This window comes from Agelaius phoeniceus, chromosome 1 (assembly GCF_051311805.1).
Source record: "Agelaius phoeniceus isolate bAgePho1 chromosome 1, bAgePho1.hap1, whole genome shotgun sequence".
Taxonomy (NCBI): domain Eukaryota; kingdom Metazoa; phylum Chordata; class Aves; order Passeriformes; family Icteridae; genus Agelaius; species Agelaius phoeniceus.
The window spans coordinates 8,076,721-8,095,752 of NC_135265.1; the positions used below are offsets into that span (position 1 = coordinate 8,076,721).

The window sequence follows — 19,032 nt, forward strand, 5'->3', positions numbered from 1 at the left end:
AAACTCCACTAAACTTAATCTATATAATTTAATTCTGCTTAATTATCCAAAATTGCACACAAAATGCATGCACACCAGTCATCTGCTCCTGGGATTGAAGCTGCTCAAATGGCTGCATGTCCTCTGCAGAGAGACCGGGAATGGTTGGATGGATGGGCAGAGTCTAACAAGATGAAGTTTAATAAATCCAAGTGCCCAGTCCTGCATTTTGGCCACAATAACCCCTGCAGTGTTATAGGCTGGGGATGGTGTGGCTGGACAGTGCCCAGGCACAAAGGGACTGGGGGTGCTGGTTGACAGTGAACACGAGCCAGCAGAGTGCCCTGGTGGCCAAGAAGGCCATCCTGGCCTGGATCAGGAATGGTGTGGCCAGCAGGAGCAGGGAGGTCATTCTGCCCCTGTACTTGGCACTGGGGAGGTCCCACCTCAAGTGCTGTGTCCAGTTCTGACCCCTCAGTTTGGGAAGGATGTTGGGATGTTTGAGTGCATCCAGAGGAGGCAACAAGGCTGGAGAGGGGCTGGGAACACAAACCCTGTGAGGAACCACTGAGGTTGCTCAGCCTGGAGAAAAGGAGACTCAGGGGTGCCCTCATCACTCTCTGCAGCTCCTGAAAGGTGCCTGTGCTCAGGTGGGGCTGGGCTCTTTCTCCAGCAGCACTGACACAACCAGAGCACACAACCTCAAGCTGCACCAGGGGAAATACAGGTTGGATATTAGAAAAAAGTTTTTTATGGAAAGAGTGATAAAGTTCTGGAATGGCTGCCTGGGGAGGGGGTGGAGTCACCATCCCTGGGTGTGTTTCACAAAACCTGGATGTGGCACTGGGGGCCAGGGTTTGGTTGAGGTGTTGGGCCTGGGTTGGACTCTATGACCTTGAAGGTCTCTTCCGATCTTGTGATTCTGTGGATTCTGTGAAAAGGCTTGAAAAGCAAACAAGAAATTTCTTATTTTCAACAGCTCAGGAGAGAAGTGAGTAGGTTTTGAAGGGATATTAGGAAGGAATTCTTTACTGTGAGCAAGATGATGGCCTGGCAGAGGCTGCCCAGAAGAGTCATGGATGCCCCATCCCTGGAAGTGTTCAAGGCCAGGTTGGATGGGACTCTGATCAATTTGGGATGGTGGTGTCCCTCACGGGGGACAGCAGTGGCTCTGTGGTGATGCAGGGGCTGCCCCTTCTCTGACTGCCAGGTATCCACTGCTGCCACTGTTTGTGGTGAGCACCAAGGGTAAGTAAGGAATATTTGAGATGGTAAAATGGGAAATGATCAAGATAAAGTGGAGAAGTAGAACCGTTTGTATAAAGTAAAATACCTGGACTAGGACAATTGTAAAAACATGTTTTTTCACCTGGAAGGGAATGATAGGTTTCATGTCAGAGGCATAACATAACACAGTACGGGAAAATAGCATTAACAGGGCAATACACTAATTGATTTAATGGACTAATTAATTTAATGCACTTACCTGTAAATCTGAATTTATTGTTATGGCAGACATATGCACAGAAGTGTCATTTGTCAATAAACATTCAGTTCTCTAGTAAATATTATGTTTACTAAGTTCTTCCCTTTAAAAGAAAAACCTTGTTTATTTTTCTTCTTGTTTTCATTTCAAGAACAGCTGTCAGGAGCTACCAGAGACAATGTCCATTTCCTTTGCACCAAGATAATTGTTTTACTGTAATTAGAAGCATTTGTGAATAACAAGATTAAGGTTTCTGAAGGGCCTTATCAACAATTATGAGGTGATTTGGTTTTGATTACATTATATCTCATCCACAAAAACCTGCAGTGATACCTGAAGAGATTAATTAGTTTTATTAGTGTGTACATTGATCCAGTACACAAGATAATGATTTTGCATAATAAACTATGGGTCTGATTCTCAGCTGCTGTAAACAATAACTCAATTATAAGGTCATTAGGATTAGATATATTTACATCTGCTGAATATATCTTTGTCTGAATTTTAGTTATTTGGGACTAAATTCTCAAATCTCACTGTAGCACAAATATAGCACAGATTCATCTGTGGAGCTCATCTCAGTGTCTCCATTCAGAAAACTTAAAAAAAAATATGCATACATGAGAAAGTACAGAAATCTTGGTAGAATTTCCATTTTCAGTGATTTTATAAAAATATCAGTCTATTGCATTTGGTGGAGTTATTCCTTATTTACATGACTGAAAGTGAGAGGTCTTTCAACCTCTTTGCTTTCAAGCAGTTTGTGGGAGCCACACTTCTTTTTGGCATTTTTCATGTAGGATCCATCTAATTCAGATGGGTGCTGTGGGTGCACTTGCAGCAGGGACAGCTCCCTCTGGTTCCTGTTGCAGCTGATGTGAGCCAGCTCAGTAGAAACCTCTGTTCTGGATGAAGCACAAATGTCTGGGTAAAAACATCATCCTGTCAGACTTTGGTGATATAAATAGGTGCTGTGGTTTCATGGAGAATCACCTGGCTCCACTCAGAGGAGAATTCCTCTTGCACAGCTCCTCAGACTGCTTAACCACAGCTTGGCCATGCCTCAGCTCCTTTGGATGTTGGGTCATTGCTCACAAGCATTCATGCTCTGGTATGGTTTAGATTAACAGGAAATCTAATTTATTCAAATGCACGTATAACACAAAAAAGGAAAAGCTCCTTTGTCACAGACATCTTTTATGAAAAATCCTTTCCTTAGGTTTTTTCCTCCTGAGAAGCTGAGAGGCCTCAGGAACAAAATGTAACCAATGGTTATCTGCTGCTGTGGAATGCAACAGGTGCATCTGGGATTGGTCTCATGTGGTTGTTTCTAATTAATGGCCAATCACAGTCAGCTGGCTTGGACTTCCTGTCCAAGACACAAGCTTTTGTTATTATTCTGTCTTTTTCTATTCTTAGTTAGCCTTCTGAGGAAATCCTTTCTTCTGTTCTTTTAGTGTAGTTTTAATAGAATATATATCATAAAATAATAAATCAGCCTTCTGAAACATGGAGTCAGATCCTCATCTCTTCCCTCATCCTTGGACCCCTGTGAACACGGTCACATTCCTTGAACAAGGATCTGTCAAGGGACCCTGCAGATCCTGTAGCTGATCCAGCAGACAGAACAAGCCCACCAGGGTGAACAAGAGTTTGTCTTGTTCCCCAAGGGCTTCTGCCAGGAGTTCCCATCTCTGCTTCCCCCAAAAAATCCCCCCAGCTGGAGCCAATTTTCAAGACCAGGCAGTGGCAGACAGTACCTGTGGCTGTTTAGTGCTTTCTTCTCCATAACATGTCTAACATGCATAAATTTGTATCTAAATAGGTATCAAATACATAAATCTCCATAATATGTATAAAATGCATCAATATGTATAAAAGCACCCAGAGCTCAGGTCTGGCTGTCTGCTCTGTGGCTGTGACATAAAAATGAGTGTCCATAGCAATCACTGGTGTACCCAATGTCAGCCTCATATGTATCTTTGGAGGTAGCTAAATTAAATTATTTTCCTGTAATCAAGCTTGTAATAGCTTAAAAATCTGTATTTTCTCAGTCACATGGGCAAACTTTTATGGCTTGAAAGCAATTTCTGTACTGACAGAGAATAACCACCACCATACCTCAGTTTCATTCTATCCCTTCTTTTGTGACCTTTTGCTGCAAATTTATTTGTGTCTAGAGCCACAGACACGACTGTGGCTCAGCTGAACTTCTCTACAATGGATGGCAAGGTTTGTAAGATTTAAGCAATCAATCAATGCTTATAAAATACTTTGTGATATTTAAATGAAAGGCAAGGTTAAGGGAAAATATCTTCCTCAAAAGGACCCCAAAAAAACCAAGAAAGGTCTGGCATTGCTCATTTGATCCCAAAGGTCAAAGCTGGAAGTTTTCTACTCACTCTTTTGATGCTTGAAAGGCAACATATAATTTCCTTAAAAGATTTTTTGCTGTCCTGCAGAATACATTTAACAGCCTTGCAAGCTGGCACAGGCTGAAATGAGAGCAGCTGCTGCAGTAGGAGGTAACCTCTCTTGAAAGAGGGCAGTGTAATGCTTGCTGTCAGGAGGCAACATTTATTGCAATCAGTCAGTCCCAGAAGGCTAGTTACCTTATTTTTCATCTAATTTTATATGCTCATGATTGAATTACTGTAGCAGGATTTAAGGAAACATGATGCTTTGCAGACTGCTGTTAGATTATCTCCTCTAGACATGGTTGAAAAAGCAGTATCTGCTTGACCAAGGTCACTCCCACTGTCATTTTCACCATAAAATATGGGTTTACACTTCTGCCTCTTCTCATAAACCAGCACAGGCACATCCACTGGTTCCCTCCAAGATAAACAGAAATAAAATCTGAATGGAAGTGGTTTGCTATTTTACACATAAATTTAATTGAGGTTGGATTTTTCTCATCTGAAATGGGATGTAAATTTTAATTTCATTGAGAAAAGGATAAGAAGCTGCAAATTTTGGCTATGGGAAGCAATTTATTCCTGTTTCTTGAGTGGGACTCAGACATGTAGGGTGCAAGCCTGAATGACACCAGCCAATAAAGCCCTAAAGCCCATTTTTAGGTGATAGCTCTTTCTCTGAAGGATGAAGCCCTATCAGCTACTGCCCTTGTAGTGAACTGTGCAGTGTTTTAGTATTTCCACTGTAGATGGGGTCACTTTGTCTTCAGTGGCTCCTTCTGTCTCTCCCCAGAGTAACCAGCCAGCACTAATGAAACTCAACTCCCAGTGAGGCTGTTCATGGGGAAAGCAAGGGAAGCAGCCCCTCCTGGCACAGCACAGTTGGTGCTCTGGCACTCTGCTGTTTTGGCTGCAGTGTCTTCACTGACATAAAAAAAAACCTGTGAAATCACAGAGATTTTCAGTTGGACTCACAGAGCTGGCAAATGTCTCCTTGGAGCCTGGAGTTCAGGTCCCTGACATTGCAGACTGTGGCATCAAAGCATCCTTTACATCACTTGGTCCTTTTCCATCAGCTGACCTCATCCATAAGCTCATCCTGGCCCCAGGTTTTGTGTGGTTTTCCCCACAAAGGGTTAATGCCTTCTGAGGCAAGAGGACTAGAGAGGAAGACCCTGGCCTGTGAATATATCTCTGCAATTAATGACATTTAATACAAAATAAAAATGAGTGGGCTGGAGGGCAGAGGCTTTCTTGGGCCTGCTAATCAAAGTTCTCCATAATCATGTGTCATCAAGGAGGGATTAATCATTTTTAGGGACGTCACAAAGAAAATTGGAGGGGAGAGGACTGTAACAAGGGCTAAGGGGAGGTTTGTCTCCTGCTTGGCATGGTTGCTGAGGATAGAGAAGTGCCTTGGCCACTACACTGTGTGTTATTCTTCAGCCAGTGACCAGTCAGGGAAGAAACAGCTTTCACTTTGAGGAGGGACAGCAGTGTGACTGAACAGGGAACTATCTTCTTCTATGATAGTTCCTTTTCCAGATCCAGTAAGATTGTTTTGTTCCAAAATTCCATAAACCCACTATTATTTATCCTGTCTCTTTGAATATTATCTCTGCTGGAAGCTGTGTCTGTGGCTCACTGGCAGCCTTTATTGTGCAGGCCAAATGACTTTAAAGCTGTCTCTCTCTTTGGAGAGAAGAAAACAGATTCTTGTAAGAAAAAATGTTAAAATATTGTCACCTGATTTGGCTCCTCTCTGGCCCAGTGGTTCTCAGCAGCTTAGCCTAGATGCTGTAGATCAGTAATGACAGGTAACAGAAATGAAGTCATTTCTGCCTTTCCTAGCAGGCAACTCTGCAGCTGTGGAGCAAAATGTTATGTTGTAACTGAGCTGTGCTTGATAAAATACCTAAAGAACAAGTACAAAAGGAATTTGTCTGGGTGTATCTGCTTTTCCCCATTGTGACAACAACTCTGTCACTGCAGTGCTGGCCCTGAGGCACTGAGGGGTGCCTATAGGCCTGGGAAATCTTTAAAATCCTAAAAAGAGGATTTATTGTTCTTACATCTTGCCAGAAAAAATCGTGTTTCAATCCCATTCACAGATAAGAAGTGGCACAAAAGCACTGATTAGAAAAAACTCTGCAATTTAAGGATCTCCTCTGAGAGTGATTCATACTAATGAAGGAGCAGCACAACCAAATTAGCAATGATCTGAGTCAAGTTTCTCATGCCATTGGACATTCATTCATTCTGTCTGTGCTTTTATGAGTTTTAAAGACAAGTGCTGCAAGATTTTTTTCTTTATAAGCAGCAGGTAGCTATAAACTTCTCAGCTCCTTAAACTGTTTCTTGAGAATTTAATTTAATCTTCTTTCCTCCCTCTTAGTGAAACTTGGAAACACCATCTGGAGATGGGAACACTTAGGAGCATCACTTGCTCTTTTCACTTAATAGGTTTATGCTGAGCCTTGAAAAGTCCTTTTGTTGTTCCACATTTGTTTTATTTTCCAGAATTTTGCTGGGGTCAGGAAAGATTTTCACTACCAAGTTTCATCAAATGATCTGGCTGTGCTTTGTGGCAGGTTGTCCTGACTTTGCTTTTAAACACATTTTAGTACCACAGAGCCCAGAGCGTGATTTAACAAGGTTCAGCCTTCCACTGTGGGGAGGTCTGAACCCCTGGTTTGGAATCCTCTTAGAATTTGGAATCCCAGGTTGTTCTACCCACTGATGTGGACACAACACAAGATGACAGAAGTCTGAAATGTTTGGTGCTTCTGGAGTTTACCGTAGACAGGAATTTTTAGTGTGGGTGAGTCTAAGTCATGAAATCCTTCAAATGAAATCAGGGTTTTCTGATGAGAAAAATGTGTTTTCTGATGGGAAATCAGTGTTTTCTGATGAGAAATATCTGTTTTCTGATGAGGGCTGCTTTAGGAGAAGCATTTGTGGTGTTGGGGAGAGCATCCAAACCCAGGTTTTTGTCCTTGAGCGGTGCCATCTCTCCAAACCCAGTCAGGGATTGCTCACCAGCATTTCTCCTGCTTTCTCTTATTAACATTCAAAGGTTTCTTACTAAAAATCACAGACCAGCACTCCTGGGCAAGGGAACTTTTAATGGAGGCTGGAGGTGGTCAGAAAAGTGGGAAAACTGGGTCATTAATGCTGCCTTGTGTACAGCATATCCCATGAACAGTGGGAGAGAAGCTCAGCCAGCAGCTGGGTGGGTGGGAAAACCTTTGAGGCACCAGCTTCAGTATCAGCATCACTGCATAACTCAGCTCAAGATTGAAACCCCAGGATTTTTATTTTTTTTTCCTTAATGTCAGCAAACATAAAATTCTGAGCAATGTTTCTAGTATTGTGGCTATACTTCGTGTCATTACTGCATAAAGATGTTGACCTTTTCTGAGGAGATTCATATTTTGGAAAACTTCCTAGTATTTTATTCTCTCATGGGATTACCAGCTGATTTAGACAGAAATGAATGTGTGCCATAGAAAAGATAAATTAAAATCAATAAATCACATGGATTTGTTGATGAATTTCACTAACAAAGTAACATTTTGTTTTGGTTTGCCCATTGACTTAGGGATTCAGTCTGTTTCATCTGCACTTCTTGTAAGTGGCTTTGGGGAATTTCTTTACATGAAAATTGCTTAAAATATCACTCTTGTGGAAATTTTGAATGTAACATTCATCAAAAAAATAGGGTTTTCTACTCATAAAGACTTACTTTGTGAATAAAAGTGTCTAAATCCTTTGTGCCTCAGGACAGAAGATCATGACATTTGTCTTTCACTGTGAATTAAACAAATCACATTTTTCTTCAGTTACTCCATCAAAATCAGGGGACCATGTCACAGAGACATTTTTGGCAGCAATTTTTACATTTATGGCTCCTTCAACAGAAAGAGCTTAATATTATTTAATATCTCAGGAAAATACTATACTGATATTTATCAGGATACAGAAAGGAGGAGTAGAAGTTTTATTGTTGGCAAAATAAATACTGCACTAAGTTTTTTATTTGAATTATGGAAAGGTGTGAGAATCCTTTCACAACCTTTCTCCAGATGATCATTTTCATGCTCTTACCAAGTGGGGAGCACAGGCACAGCGAGAACTGGGGGCTTGCCTATGGACACATCTGGAGTCAAGTATCATGACCCCCATTTCCATCTTCATATTGCAAGCCAGTACTCCAAGGAAAAGCAGCACAAAGTCCTGGAACAGACCAGAAACATGACTCCTTCTGCAGCCTGTCTCCATTGTGGATGGTGGATAATTAACCCTCTTCAGGATTTTTGCAATAATGTACCCATCAGGGATGTGTCTGCCCAGCTCCTGCAATAAGAGGTTGGTTCATGCCTTCAGGCAGGAGAATAATGAACCTCTCTCTACATCTTCCTCAGTTCCTTCATTTAATCAGACCTTTTAACCTGTGCCATTTGGGCCAGACCTACCATCCCAGGAAAGCAATGGAAAATCTGGAGACAGCGATATTTTAACTAACCATGGACAGGCAAAATGTAAATCAACGATTCACAAAGCACTTGTGCATAAAGCAGTGTTTTAAACCTCTCTGCATTGCCCATGTGTTGCCTTAAATACCACATAGAAATGTTGCATGTCACAGTCTCATCAATAACATCCCTGGAAGCAGATTGTAATTAGCAGTTGTTATGCTCAGGTAAACATCAGTGCAAGCCATAATGGAAGCACACATTGGCTCTTCCCTGAATGCACTGGGCTATTTATGAACTGTAAAACAGCTCCATGTTTAGGCAAATTTATCTGCAAAAAGCAGGTGGATTGCTTCTTTGTTCCCCTTTCTGTTACAAAATGATCATGTTTTTTGGACAGTACTGTTGGATTCTCTAAATTTTGAATTGGATGTGGATCCCTATGATACATACACTTACAAACAGGTGGTTTTTACAACAGTTGCTTTAATTTGTTGACCCACATCCAAACATGGAGAATTCCAAGACACATTTGCTAACAGTGCTCTGAGAAGTCCTAACCAGCTGCCAAATGCTGGTTAGAATACGTGGATTTGGTTTTCTTCTGCTGTCACAAGCTCCTTTAGAGAACTCAAGCAGGTTTTGTAATTCCAGCTTCCTGTGGGTGCTGTGAAAATGAAGTCCATTACTGACTGCCATGCTCAGGTGTGCAGTGACAATAAGGGGCACAGAGGCTCCTAGACAGATAAATTTCCAGAATGGTTTTGAAAGCTTCAGTGAATCTTCAGTCTATTCACTGCAGAGAAACCTTCCTGGCACAGCAGCCCAGCCATCAGCATGCAGGAGAGCACTCCAGTGACAGGACCAGCATGCAAAAGTGATTAATTGGCCCTGGGGTGAGGAGCCAACAAGGCACGGCCGCAGACGTTCGCGCGGTGCCTCGTCTCAACAGCGCCCCAAAAACGAGTCTGTAATTACACCACAGGCCTCAAAAAGTGCAGGGCCAGTCCTCCCAGTGCTGCAGCATCAGAGGAGCCCTCTGTGTGCTGCAGGACAGGGCTGCAGCAAGCCCAGCCTCCCTTGCCCCCATTGCAGCACTCGGTGCCTTTAGAGACAGGCAGGGATCTCAAACCAGATTGGGGTTTGAGTTGCAGCAGCACTAAAAGCAGATATGGAAAATGTACCAACCCATTTTGGCTTAAAGCACGTCATTCTGTGTTTTCACAGCACTGGGAGGGCATCAGGATCTGGGAAATCCAGTGTAGCTGCAAGGGGGAATATTTTCCTATGGCTTTTATTGACTTGGAGGGTGCTCAGTAATGCATGTGTGTGCTACCTGCTTCTTGTGGGTGATATGGAGCTACTGAACTTAGAAGAAGAATTCTTAGAAGAATTTGTTTCTCAAATGCTACTGGGGTAATATTTCACTAGGAGAGTTTTCTACCCATGATGCCCAAATTAAAATAACAGAAACTCTTTTTCTTCCTTTTGAGAGATGAAGAAGCTGCAGTCCTATTTAACCTCCCCAGGTAACAAGTCCATGATGACTTGGAGCATCTCTGGCAGATAACCAGGGAAAGCTTGTGGTTGTGTGTACAAATATCTCACTCCAGGGCCTGAAATCAATATTAAATGCACAGGGAGGAAATACCTTCATTTAATCCCTACTTAAATTTAGTTAGGTAGAAAGCCTGCTGCCTGGCAAGATTTATGGATTTGTGTCAACTAAAAATGTCATAAAACTGCCCATGGTCAAGGCAAAGCATCTTTGCAAGGCTCACTTCCTGCTGGAATTCAAGCAAATGCTTTCCAAGTGCAGCTGGTCCTGCTAAGAGGGCCAGAGCTTGGCAGGCGACCTTTGGCAAATATCATGATAAATTAAGTTGTTGAGATCTAAAGTTACTTAATTGGATGCTGAAATAACTATTAGCGCTGAAAATGGGTTTTATTAACCAAGTCAAGAGCCTATGGATATAAAAGTGCAGAAGGCACACCTAGGTTTAAACAAATGTGAAAAGCTGATACCTGGATTTTATTGCTGGAATATGCACCAGCTGGAGGCTACAGCTCCACGTAGCCATGCCAGCAGCTCTGAAGACATCAGGCAAGGCTTTAAATATTTTCTTTACTTCTGACACCATAAGCAATAACTGGCAGGTGGTGACTGGGAGGAGGAAACCCAGGGGAAGGTTGTTTCTGCTGCTGTCCCAACAGGCTGTGCCTCCCAGGGCCCCACCTCACCTTCCTGAGAAATGCAATAAGCCCCTGGTGAGCTCCTTATTGTACCTTTCCTCAGTACATCTCAGAGGAACACAGCACTGCCTGTCCACAAGGACTGGAAGGCAAAGTCAGTGCAGATCCATTCTCTGCCCACCTCAGGGGCTTTTTCACCAACCTGCTGCCTGTGCCATAAACAGGCTCAGTCTGAGCTGGGCCCAGGAACTGAATTAAATGAAAATTAAATGGATTTTTATTTTTTTTTTTCTGCTGGGATCAGAAGTTCCAGAAGCTGTTCTGCTGTTTTACTGGATGATTTTACAAACATTTCTGATCTTGCAGGGAGTGGGACATGCTGGCATGAGACCAAAGTGCTGAGGTGGGGATGAGAATGGACAATTCTAAATTCAGTATCTTAGGGAACCTCAGTGAGGATTTCATCATCATAGAAACATGGAATACCCTGAGTTGGAAGGGACCCACAAGGATCACCAAAGTCAACCCCTGTCCCTGCACAGAACCACCCCAAGCATCATTTGGAAATTTTTTTATGGGCCACCTAAAAATATCTACAGCCTATTACTGCTGCACTCCAGAGTAGAGTGGTATCTATATTCTATATCATTCAAAAATAAAACATGGTTTTCATCAGTCCACCCAGATGTAATTTTTTTTATAAATCCCACAAAGTGCTATAGTATTCTTCAATATAAATTTTTGCTACTTGGTTCTTGATGTGCAGGTCTTGAGGGTTTGTGTTTCCTGAGCAGCCTGAGCTGTCCTTGGCTGGGTTCTGAGTCTCCAGCAAGGGACAGAAAGCCAATATTTGCCAGTGTGTGCTCTGGGGGTCTGAACACTGTAGGGTCGGTCTGGGAGAGCAGGGCACCCAAGATACCCAAGACCTATCTTGGGTTAGAACCCAGGTGGTTCTATCCTTGTGTAACCACACAAACCAGGTATCCTGGCTTCAGTTCTATCCCAAAACACCCAAAATACCCATCTAAAAACGCCAGAAACACAGAGGCAATGCTCAAGCACAGCTGGATGTCCTGCAATGTGCTCAGGGCCTGCAGGAGCCGGGTGCGCCCCGGCCTTGTGCCTGCAGGTTGCCACCCAGCAGGATGCTAAAGGGGCACAGCAGCGTGCTGGGGCCTGGGGGGCATTCCCAGGGCTTGCTCACAGCCCAGGTCGCTGGGGGAGCGTTATCTGTCGTGACCAGAGTGGTTTCCCACACGAGGATGATCGCCACCACCCCGGGTTGCTGCATGCGCGGTGGCGGCGGCTGTAATTAGCGCTTCCAGGCACACTGTGACCTTCTGGAACTTTTCCTGAGGCTTATGAAGCCTAAATTAGTTTCTGCTGTTTGAAAGCATGCACAGGCTTAATCTCTGGGCCCTATTTATATTATAATTACTATATAATTCACATTTGCATTCACTTGACTCCTTTTCTTACTTAACAGCCGAGGTTGGCTCTGGCTTCTCAAGCCCTTTGTGTGCAGTTCATGGGTCACAGATCCCATGGGTGAAGGCAGGGTGGGGGATGCTCATTCTCACTCCCTCACATGCTGGGAGTGAGCAGCAGGCTGGCATGAACACCCCCTTTGGCACTAACAGAAAGTACCACCAGAGGTTTTCCTGCAGGAAAAGAGAGGATGGTATTCTTGGTTTGGGAGTTGGGTGAGAACTTTTCTATCTCCTGTTAACAGCACAGTTATGACTATGGTTTGAAACTAATTAAAGTGATGGCTTCAGTTATTTTTATAGTCTGAGATTAATTAAAATGGTGACTTTTGTGGATATCCCAGAACATTTTTTCTTCCTTTAAGCAGATCTCTCATTTATGTTATAAACTTTTACACTCTAGTCTTATACATCTTTAATGTGTTGTAAACTCCCCATAAACACTCAGTGACGTAAAAACAGGTGAAAAAGAACCCAAACTAATATGCATGAATATTTAACAAGAAAATGAATAGAAAATGTCTGTGAATTTCAATGCCTGAAAAAATAATGTGGAATTAAAGAGAAATTCCTCTCCTCTTTGAAATGTCCCCATTCTGCAAAGCACCATGTGTTCTTTGCTTTAACATGTTTTCACCCTGTTTTCATTTTGACTCTTGCTTGTAAATATGAGCTGCCTGGCATTGCCCAGAGGAAGGTGATCTATCATCTGCTTCCAGCCAGGGTTCTTGTCACTTGGTCATTCTGTACATATAAAATTTTATCTGAGCTCCACTGGCAGGAGATAAATGACCATGACAACAGGCTTCCTCTGATGCTTCAAATAATGAAGCCTCACAAATCAGGCAGAAGCCTCCTGCATGTCAAGACCAGGGTGCATGTGCGTTATTTCCAGCTATATGAGCAACCTTGGATGAACTCATTATTCTGCAGTGGGTAGTACAGATGTTACCATCCCACAAGATTTAATGCTTCCTCTGAGGAAAACTGCTTCTTTCACCTTGGTTGCCAGCTGGACCAGCTGTAAGGTTTATTGCTGGCTTTTGTTTTCTGTTTGCATGGTAGTTGCTAAGCCCTTTATTAATGCAGTCAGTACATTAAGGGTGTATTAAAACCTGAGAACTCATGAGAGGAAAACAGCTTAATAACCAGACAATGTGAAGCAATGGCATTGATGGGTTGTTGGTGGTGTTTTTTAAGTTAATATCCAGCACCAGTTATTACTTAATTAGCTAGAAAGCCGTTATTTTGTTGCAAGAGAGTTTTACTTATGGAAAAGAATAAATTAAGATTATCTAAATCAATTTATACTAGGATTTTAATAAAATAAACAGAAAATATTAAATATGGTTTTATTCAGTCTATTAATGAGGTATAAATGGCACTGAGACAGAGTCTTTTCTTTCATACTTCAATTATAAAGAATTATCTTTTTTTCCCTGAATGTCATCAAATCATGGGATGGTTTGGATTGGAAGGGACCAGCATGTACTAATCCAATAAGAAACCTAGACTTTAAAAATAGGGACAAGTGTAAACTTTTGGTTTCATCTCTTTCCAGAGTTTGCAGAAAGGCTGGATTAAAACTGAATTGAAAGAGGCTAAATTGAGGTATTCAAATAGAACACAAACTGGAAAGAAGAGGGAGTTGGGGATTTTTCTGTTCAGATTCCATGGCTTGGACCAGCATATTAGAACAAAATAACCTGGGATTTTGGGAAATCAGGTACCCCCATGTGGACTGGAATTTTTCCCTCCTCCCTCCGGTACTTGCATCTCCAGGGGGGCACTGTCAGGTTCATGAACTCTGCAAACAAATTCTCCAAACCTACCTCCTTTCCACAGCTGGTTTTGTCACTAGGGTGGTTAAATACCTGCTCCATGCCCTGGAGTTTGTATGTTTGCCACGTTCCTCTCTGGATCCATCCACATGCATTATTGCATTATGCTTCTTAAAACCTTAGCCAAAGCCTCAGGAAAGGGAGGAAGTGCTCAGCCCACTCAGTGTGACACCTCATTGGCTGATATTAATTAAGAAGGAGAAGAGGGAGATTAGTGAAAGAGTTGTGAGCGAGGGTTAAGTGCCAGCAAAAGGAGCAGGAAGTAGATTATGATGAAAAAGAGTAAGAGGCTAATTAGAGATCAGCAGCAGGGCTCATTAGGAGCTGGTGTGGGAAATGACCTTACCCAGATTGTTCCCTGACAGCCTGGGAACCCAAAGCTGGTTGAAGCTGGTGGAATTTAAGACAAAAAGCTGATAAGCTTCATCAGAAGGCAGAGACAAATACTAGAGAAAAGCTGGATATCTTGCAGGGATGGATTGGGAGAAATTAATAGAAAAAAGAGAAAAATTAGACACATGGTGACTCAGGGCAAGAATTTTTCATGTCTGTTTGAAGCTCAAAAGTTACAAATGTGTCAGCAAAGAAGATGGTGCCTGGGCATGCAACACTGATGTCTGCAAGCCACCTACCTACTGTGGAGTCATGGAAAAGGTGAATGCTCTTTTAGGATGCATCAGGCAAGGAATTTCCCATAGAATGGGCACGTAGCAGTTTCACTATAAAAACCAATTAGGACATCCTCAACAGCAGGGATGACCTGCAGTTCTGGTCATTTCTGTTCAGGAAGGAGTAACTGAATGTAAAACACCCTTGCATCAAAGACTAAGATGAAAAGCAACTTTGTCCTACAAAAGGGAGTTAAAATAATCTAGTTTATCTGACGTGATGAGAGCTCTTGGGGACACATGACTACTCTGACTAAAATGGAAATACTCATGATGAGTAGAAAACAGATTATTGGAACAACCCCAAAAAGGTGTAAATGGTAGTGACAGCCAGTAGAGCTTCAAGTTGGAAGCAGCTTCTACCAGAAGAGCAAGACACCAGCAAGAATTACATCAGCAAACCCAATTATATTTAGAGGGTGTTTGTCAATATTTTGTAACACAAAATTTCCCGAAGCAGCAAGGGAGGATCTTCTCAGACCCAAAGGCTCTGTGTCCTTGCGTGTCCATAGGGCAGAGAGTGGGATGGACTGCTCAGTGCCAACCCAGCTTCCCAGTGCTGTTTGCAGGCACCTCTCAAAATCCCATGGAATGGACCTGATCATGTTTATTCATTCCAGCAACCTTTTGGAGAACCCATCAGGCCTGTTCTGTGTAGTGGAATTAAGACCAAATCTCTTGTTCATTTTCCCTCTAGTCACTGCTAAGTGATGCTGCCTCAGAGCACCCAGATTTATTTCTGCTCCACATAAAGTAAGCATGAAATTTATTACCAGTATCACACAGGGCAGAGACAAGCAGCACCATCAGAGTGGTTGCCTGAGAACAAGCCAGGATTGATTATTTTACAAGACAAGTTACATTTGAGGAAGTGAAGATTTGATTAAAAAATTAAATGCCTTGGGGAGGGTGAATAGCAGCATAAATCTGTTTGATGTTTATGTCAACAGGGTTGCCAAAGCAAACAGCACAAACATCTGTCCATAGCATCAGCTGGAAAATGCTGCAAATTGGGGAAACCTTTTAATTGTGAGCAGTGGTTCACGGATCTCCCCATGTCTTTATTTATTAGGCTGATAACATCACCCCAACATATGAACTTTATGCAGCACATATAAATAATTCATGGATTAGCAAATAAAGAGATCTGGAATCTGTACACAGAGATGGCTGTTGCCAATTATCTCACTTGTGCAGAGCCAGACCCTTTCAGCTCCCATCCCTTGCAGCTGCTCTTTTAAATCATTCATCAGTGCTTAAGAGATATGCTGGTGGCACTGGCAGAGAGTATTTGAATTTTCATTGTTTACACACTGTGAATTTAGCTTCTGGTCTGAAATTATCTGCAACATTGAAGCCTTTGAGAATATAGATGAGAAGAATAAGACAATTCCTCTTTTTATCCTTTTTAAACACTTCTATAATTTTGATTAACTTCTCTTCAATTTTACTTCATATTCTTTTTATAATCACTACTTTCATTTTAAAGTTATATTAACTGATATAATTCCCCATGCTGTTTAGATCATGAAGATGTCAGGAATACTCTGGAATATAAAAAGTATTACAAAACAAGTGTCTGGTAAATATTTTCTTCAAGGTTGTAAAATGATTTTCCATTTTTAATTTAGAAATCTATACCTTACCTTACATCTAGAGTTGCTTCTTTCTGTTCATGTTTAAGCAAAACCCTCTTAGAAATAATAATAAAAGATGCTTAAAAATTGATCAAAAACCATGGCCAGTGCTTTTTGTTATCAAATTACTGAGGCACTGAGTTTCTGTGCCCATTCAGATCATGATGGGCAGCACTTCCTGGATGATAAATTTGCCTGTTGTCATTACAGCAATATAGCTCAATTTACTTCTTGCATGGATAATTACAGTAATGGTTTTAAAGTCAAAGGCCTTATGATAAACCCAGACTTTCATCTGTATTAATTGAAAATCTAATTGATGTAACTAGAGACTTGTGCAGCATTATTAACCATGCAGCTATCTCTGATGTACAGAGTGTGATATACACAGAAGTTCTGTCAATAGTTTTGCTCCTTTCTCTCAAGCTATCAATAAAGAAACATCATTCCAACTTCTGTCAGGATGCTGGAGCTGGCTGGTACAATGCTGGAGGCAGGAGAGGGGAGTGGAGCCTGCAATGGCATTCGAGCACAGCCCATCCCACTCACACAGAGGTGCAGAGAGGGATAACAGGAGCCTGTGTGGTGCCACCTCTAAAAATTCTGGTGGAGGTGGCAGGGAACATCAGTGCCAGGTCCCACACCTTGGGGAGTGTCACAGCCCTGCTTGTAGCCACCCCTCTGGGGCAAGAAATCCAGCAGCATCATCTTCACCATGTCATGCAGAAAGTGGCCTGCCCCTGATTTTGGGAACAGTCATGAGATTATAAAGTATGAGCTGGGTCTCTCTTACCTTTGCAAATCAGGGCAAAGCAGCTCAGTGTTGGGATCTGTAGCTTGTCAGACTGACCCCAAGAAATGTTAGAAAGTCTCTTTTCTCAGCCTGGTACTTGAAGAAGGAGTCAGGGCTCTTCATTTCTCAGTCTCAAGGTTGTTTATTGCATCTTATCTATAAAAAATTTTCTCCTGTCCTGCCGAGGTCCACTGAGCAGGACAGTTCCAGGCACTCTGCCTGCCCCTGGGGTGGTGTTATGTCTTTATACTAAAAACTACCTGTACAATGGTTACAGTTACTGTCCAATACCTATCACCTGTGTTAGACAGTGAGCTGCTACTCTAAACCAATCTAAAAGTGCCAACATCACCCAGAAGATGAAGGCCAAGAAGAAGAAGGAGAAAGGCAGGACACACCCAGATCCCTCCATCTTGCCCCCTGAACCCCCATACCAGAAACCCCAAAATCTATTTTTCCACCCCCTGATAACTTCACTATTATTCTGCCTAAACTGTTGTGGCTTGCTGATCTTCATCTAAGGTTGGTCATTTGCTCCACAGGTCATAATCAAAACCACAGGGGCATCCTGGGCTCTGTGCCAGGGTCTCTGAGACCCCTGGCAGGGGTCCTGGCCGTCCTGGGTCCTGACAGCTCAGTATCTGCTTTACTTTTTTTAAGTGGAGGGACAACTTTGTGTTTTATCCTTCAAGGAGCACAAGTGAGTTTTACCCTTCAAGGACCCCACCACTGCCATGCTCTCAGGATCTCTGTGAGCAAGAGGCAGAGCAGTCACAAGGTTCCTGAGGAGGGCAGGTGCACACAGGGGGATGGATCATCAGTGCAGGTTAAAGAGCAGAATGTGCTGGGGCTCAGGAGTCCCCATCAAAGCCCCTTTGGATGGGCACTGGAGGAAGGAGGCAGAGCAGGGGATGTCCCCACCCTGCTTCTGTCAGCTCCCAGCAGCTCAGTGAACAAATCAGGTTTCCCTCTCAGATCCACACATGACAGTGGATGGCATTTAGCAGATGGCATGTGTAATGGGACTGTCACACCAACACGGGTTTAAAAATAAAGCTGGGGAGGCAGTTAATGAATGTACAATTCTCCTTTCAAGGAATTCTTTCTGTCCCTGTCAGGCATTAGGCACTCAACTTGTGAGTCTTGAAAGACTTCTGATGTGTGTGCATTAAAAGACACAGTCTAGCATGTAACTGGGTTGTTTTACTTTAAAAACTGGCACTGAAATAAGCAATTTATGTCATTCCTAAAAAATTGACTTTTTCTTCTTGATGACTTTCAGCCTGCTCACAAGTGAAGTGCATTCTCTAGCTGGAGTGTTATCACTGAGAATATTTAATATTAAGAGTAATCCTTTTCACAAAGATGATTCTACTCTGTAGTTGTCTGTCTTTATTATTTTTCCTTGTTTGTTAAAAAATAAAAATTAAACAAGTAAAAAATCTACTTTTTCAAGGAGACTTGTTAATTTTAATTACTTTTTTAAATTTCATATTATCTCAAACTGAATATCTTTATACAGGACTTTGTTTAAGAACATTGATTTGGGGAGATGGCACAGTAACAGTAGCAGTAGTTAGTAGAGAAAATAACACAATATATAATACATGTAACTTCCTAAACTACACACTAGAATTTCTCTTTATTTAATAGTTTCTCACAGCTTTTTCAGTGCCAACACCAAAAAAGAATGGAAAAATATATAAGAAAATAAAAGGATGATATGCATTGTATTTCTCTCTTTATCCCTTTCTTTTTGTTGGCATTTTGGTGTTAATTAAAGGACTGCTCTAGCTCCAACTGAAGCCATTTGGGAGGATTCCTTTTCTTTTCAGTGATGATTTTATCACACCCATGTTTATTAGGTTTCACTGCTTTTCCAGCAGTCTGGCTTCTGGGACTGCAGGGAAAAAGCAGGGCAGATTGATAAATAAATATGGTCAGCATATCAATGTATATCAGTAGGAGAAAGGTAAATTCAGCTAAATCCTGGTGAGCAAAGCTGTTTTCCTTAGTGCATTATAATTCACCTTCCTGCATTCTAAAAATTGGTGCT

The 19,032-nt window shown here is 42.1% G+C and overlaps 1 protein-coding gene across 4 annotated transcripts in view; it reads left to right on the forward strand.

Annotated features, from left to right (window-relative positions):
- The window catches only part of DPP6 (dipeptidyl peptidase like 6), a 570,302-nt gene that overhangs the window by 531,546 nt on the left and 19,724 nt on the right, over positions 1 to 19,032 (forward strand). The window lies entirely within an intron of this gene.